This window comes from Micropterus dolomieu, linkage group LG12, assembly GCF_021292245.1.
Source record: "Micropterus dolomieu isolate WLL.071019.BEF.003 ecotype Adirondacks linkage group LG12, ASM2129224v1, whole genome shotgun sequence".
In the NCBI taxonomy this organism is placed as follows: Eukaryota; Metazoa; Chordata; class Actinopteri; order Centrarchiformes; family Centrarchidae; genus Micropterus; species Micropterus dolomieu.
The window spans coordinates 11,666,728-11,671,759 of NC_060161.1; the positions used below are offsets into that span (position 1 = coordinate 11,666,728).

The following is a 5,032-nucleotide window of genomic DNA, read 5'->3' on the forward strand; positions in this document are numbered from 1 at the left end:
CTCATTAACCCAGTGCTGCATCGTACCCCCCCCCCCCCCACCCACCTCAGCCATAACCTCTCCTTCTATTCTCTCTATAATGTTGCATGTCCTTTACCCAAATTGCTTTGCATCACCCTCTGCTTTTGGCACTCTCCTCCTTTGCTTTGTGAATCTATAATGCTGCCTATGAATGTCTTTTTGCCTGATTTTGTACTGATTTTCCTCTACCTCTCCTCCTCTACAGTATGTATGCACCTCCTACTTTCTATCTCACATATATAATGCTGTATATGTCATTTTTACCCATAATGCTTTCTATTTCAGTGTGCCTCCTCCTACTCGCTGGTTGGACGGGGTTAGAGGCGGACTGTCACAACTCATTTATCACATTAAATATCAGCCCTCCAGCACTTTCTCTCTCTCTCTTTTTTCTCTCGCTCCCTTTTCTTCACCTCCTACCATTTACATGTCTCCTTCTTACTTGTCCTCCACTTTTTTTATCACTCCCCCCCTTTCTCTTATACTCCCTCTCTCGTTGCCTCACACTTTTCCCTCTGAGCCCTCCAGCGCTTTTCTGAAGGTTCCCCTCTCTCTCTCACTTTTTTTTTTTTTTAACAACTGCCATATGCCTCTGCACCCCGCCTCCCATCCTCCCCGTCATGAACCCTCGGTCCCTATCACTCACGTTTCCCCTGCCTTTCATATACATGGTCACGCACTCTCCACCTATCATGTCAGATTTGGCGTGATTTGCAGAGTTACAATATGCCCGATAACAGAAAAGAACCCAGCCATGCAAAAAAGATTTCCGTACCGATCGCAACAACGGCTTCTGACAGCGCTGCACATTACTGTAATATTCGGAATATAAAGGAGACGTGTGAGGATACACGGTGAAAAGGGAATCAGATGAAGATGGAGCTTTGCAGTATGCGTTCATAAAATAATTATGCACTGAACCAAAAAAAAAATAGCGTCCCTTAATTTGCTCCCTGAGGAACACACAAATGAACTGGATTAATGAATTAAGATAAACAAAGCAAACAACATAGCAACAGCGATTGGCTATGAAAAGTTGGTAAGTAAAAACAAACATCAGTCACAAAAGCCTGAATCATGAAAAGGCAGCAAAAGAATGCATGTTCCCACCACTCTGCACGATATGGCAAAAAAAATCACATTGGAATTATTTTTGACAGATATTTTGATATAATTAGTGGGAACAATAATTTTTGCTTTCATTTTTACTGAACCCCCCCTATTAAAATCATGATGATGTGATATGTTCTGAGGTCTGTCCCCGGCCTCCAAATCTCGTTTGGATGCCGAGGCATCTCTGCAGCACTACAGTACAGTTTTGTCGAATTTTTTATCAAAGAATTGCAGCTTCTGCGACTTGGATATTGCACTTTGCCATACTGATTAATTGTGCAGCCCTACCAGCCAGCAGCCACCACAGCTCAAAGTGGAAGTCAGATGCTTCAGTTAGTAAATGACTCTTCAAATGGCCACTACACGCTTTGACGTATTTTGACTTATTTTACAGTAATGTGTGCCTTGGAGGTGACTTTGAAAAATGTCCTCATCATTTTCTAAATCACCTCCAAGAGTCCCTGAAAACTTATTTTCTAAATCGTCCTCTTACTGTGAGCGATGGGGTCCTTCATGAACACACAGTTCTCTGCCAGAGTTAGAGCAGTCAGTGTTTGATTATTTCAAAATTGAAAATTCTTTTTTTCTCTGGCTCCGCTCACTGGTTTGAAGTAGGCGGGGCTCAGGTGGAAGAAGGTGATCAGCCAGGATTTAGCAAAATCTGATAAACCGTGTTAGCTGAATTTAAATTCTTAATGGACGTTTTTTGAAATTTCATTGTTGCTCATTTAGTCATGAATATTTAACGTTACAGAGAAACACTTAAAGATTTCAAACCAAGTTTCCAATTGCTATCGAGAGGGCTGTGTTTGAATTCTGTCAGGGCAGACCTGCTAGTCTGGATGCTGTTTACTTGCAGTGTCTATGTTCTCTGCGCCCAAGGTGACGTCTTCAAGACTTATTTTGCTTAGCCAAAAATCCAAAACTCAAATATATTTCATTCAAAATGATTAACTTGAAAAAATACTTAAACAATTAATGGATTACTAAAATAGTTGGCAATTATCATTATTGTAATTATTATCATCAGTTGATATGGATGAACTTGTCAGCAAACAATTTCAAATGCATACATTGAGCTAATTTTGAGTGACATTAGCATTAATTTGAAGTCATTTGTCTAACATTCACTCCTCTGTTTTTGGAGCTCTGTTTTTAGTCCCCACTTACCCCTGAGGGAAATATCTGGCTTTAGCTGTTACATGCTTCACTATGCTCACCAGACAGTTGCTAAGTTTGCCTTCCTGCCATTTAGCGCTGGGCTGGTAATGTACAGCGGGTTCATCTGAGCTTTTTCACTGAATTCAGCTGTCTGCTAAAACAAACAACACTGGTGAAAGTAGTGAGACCAAATGAAGAGAGCAGAGCTGCAGGCTTCCAAAACCAAAACAACAAGCTGAAAGACGCTTCAACGCTCTGAGAGGGACTGCAGAGTCGCATGACGATTCTCTGCACGTTTGTTATTATGGGCGACTCCTCTCACATAAAAATGTGATCCATTGTAAATATCAAAAATATTTATTATACCGATATCTTTGTGTGTTCCCCTTTCTCCAGACAAATTAAAGGGTTGCTAGAATCTGTTTTCCCACATGCTTACTTTGTCAAGGTGTTATGAGAAATCTGGAGCGAAGGTTCAGTGTGTAAATGCCAGATATGTTCTGTGCCCATTGTAGCGTGCACATATGACAGTGATGTAGTAGTAATTAAGGGGAAGAATGTATAAAAACTGGTTATAAACAAAAGATTATTCTAGACAGTACTGTAATTTCCTGTATCCACCCTAATTTGATGAAACTTGCATTTGTCTATGCTAATTACTGGAATGTACAGTGTGGATTAACACCATCTTTAAAAGCATGAAAAACCTTTTCTCAGATATACATGGGTGTAAAGAGAGTTTAGCTGGGTTTAAAGTACCCCGCAACCTTGACAGTAGCCTGAGGGCAAGCAAATCCTTTCCTCCACCGCCTCAGATATGCTAGCTGGAGGTATTCCCTCAACTGCCTCACAAAACCACAAACATAATCCAAACTGAATACTCCTGAATGGAGGCTACACAATCTGCAGAGAAAACACCCAAGCAAAGGCTGAGGACTGAAAACACTGACTCATTTAAACATGTGCTCATCGCCTTCTGATTTCCATATTACCCAGTTAACACTTGCCAACATGAGTGTGTGTGTGTGTGTGTGTGTGTGTGTGTTTAAAGAAGGAAATCTAGTCACTCAATCTCAGAGAGCAGTCAAGGCAAAAGAAAGACATGAGAGTGTGTGTAAGGGAGCTTGTATTCTTTCATTATGTGGGTTATGCTGCAGTGACAAATTTAGAGTGTGTCCTGATTTCCTTGAGTCACTGATCCCCAAGATACCACCAGGAGAATCCGAGCGCCCTGTCCACACAAAGACCATGGTCACAAAGAGCTGTGCCCATGACCACATGCACATTGACACACGCACACACACACACAAACAAAGACAGGCAGCACCAATGACCTAACCTTCACCACATGGGCTAACCATTTCCTGTCAACACAGGCACACAAACACAACCAATCTAAACCCCAAACATATAATCGCCACGAGGCGGTTTCCTGAACATGGATTACAACCACAACTCGGACTAAACCGCCGAGGCAGCGAAGCATCCCCATCTCCGTTGGGAATGGGTCTCAGTTTAGTCTAGGCTTAAACACAGCCCTAGTCAAAGTTTGGAAAGGGATTAGGATTAATCCGGAGCCTAGGACAACAGCCCCTACAGACACTGTGACACCAACCTTGGCTTGTCAAAGCAGACACAAAGCCAAAGGCGAGTACGCACAGCTTGGCCCGGGTGACTCACCGAAAGCACGGCCACACGTCACCATAGTGTGAACCACCACAGCAATTTAGCCCTGAGAGCACCTCTCGCACCATGCGATGGCATTCGAATAGCAAGGTAATGAACCGTCAATTTGTTGCTGAAAACTACTGAAAGGGTATATGCATGCAAAGACGTCTGCAGCTATTTTTAGTGAGTGTGCTGCTCACATACCCTGCATTTCTTAATTTGCCACACACCCTGCTGTTAGGTGGTGAATGTCATAGCTCGCTTTACAGCATTTAAATACAGGCTTGCCTCGCCTCTCTGTGCGGGACAGGAGACAAGGTTGGTGAAGTGATGCCATGCAGTAGAGAGTTCTCTGGGTGGCATTCAGTCTCACTGAATCAGATCCTAGGAAATAAAAAGGCATCTGTAGGGATTGTTATGCATCGATCTAAGTATCTTTGTGTCTGGGCCCCCTCCCCGTACCCCTCTGTACCCCTTCAACAAAGTCCCCCTGCCTTCCTCTCCCTTGCTCCTCTTCAGCCAATCCAGCGCCTCGGCTGGATCACAGACTTGCGTCACCATAGCAACAGCTGACGTGTAAAGTAACTGCCCCAAAAAAAAGTTTTCTGTACGAGCGTGTCTGTGAGCGTATGTGCATCTGTGTGTCTGATGAAATCCTCCCTTATGCTCAGTACACCCATTTTTCAGAGTAAAAAAAAATGTTTTCAATGACCTCATCCTCCCTCCACCTATTCAATTAATAGTCGGGGCAGCCGCACTGGCCCCTCATTATTTCCCTCTTTCAGCCCCTCTCTCTTTACTGTTAGTCAATCTGCTCCAAATTGATTTTGTTATCTGTCTAATTCCATATTGTCGCTGCGTGTGGCCGCCGTGTTGCCGTTACGGAGGGGCTGCCTGAAAATGAGATGCAGGAACAGGAGAACAAAGAGACGGCGAGGTCCACAGACACAGAGCTGTGAAGTGTGATGGAGGAGGATGACATCATTGTTTCAGGACAAAGTTGCAGCCATAGGAGTCATGCGGCACTGACTCGCCCCCCCCCCCCCCCCCCCCCCCCCCCCCCCCCCCC

The 5,032-nt window shown here is 43.8% G+C and overlaps 1 protein-coding gene across 1 annotated transcript in view; it reads right to left on the reverse strand.

The window, feature by feature from the left end:
* kirrel1a (kirre like nephrin family adhesion molecule 1a) overlaps positions 1-5,032 on the reverse strand; it is a 30,963-nt gene that overhangs the window by 16,916 nt on the left and 9,015 nt on the right. The window lies entirely within an intron of this gene.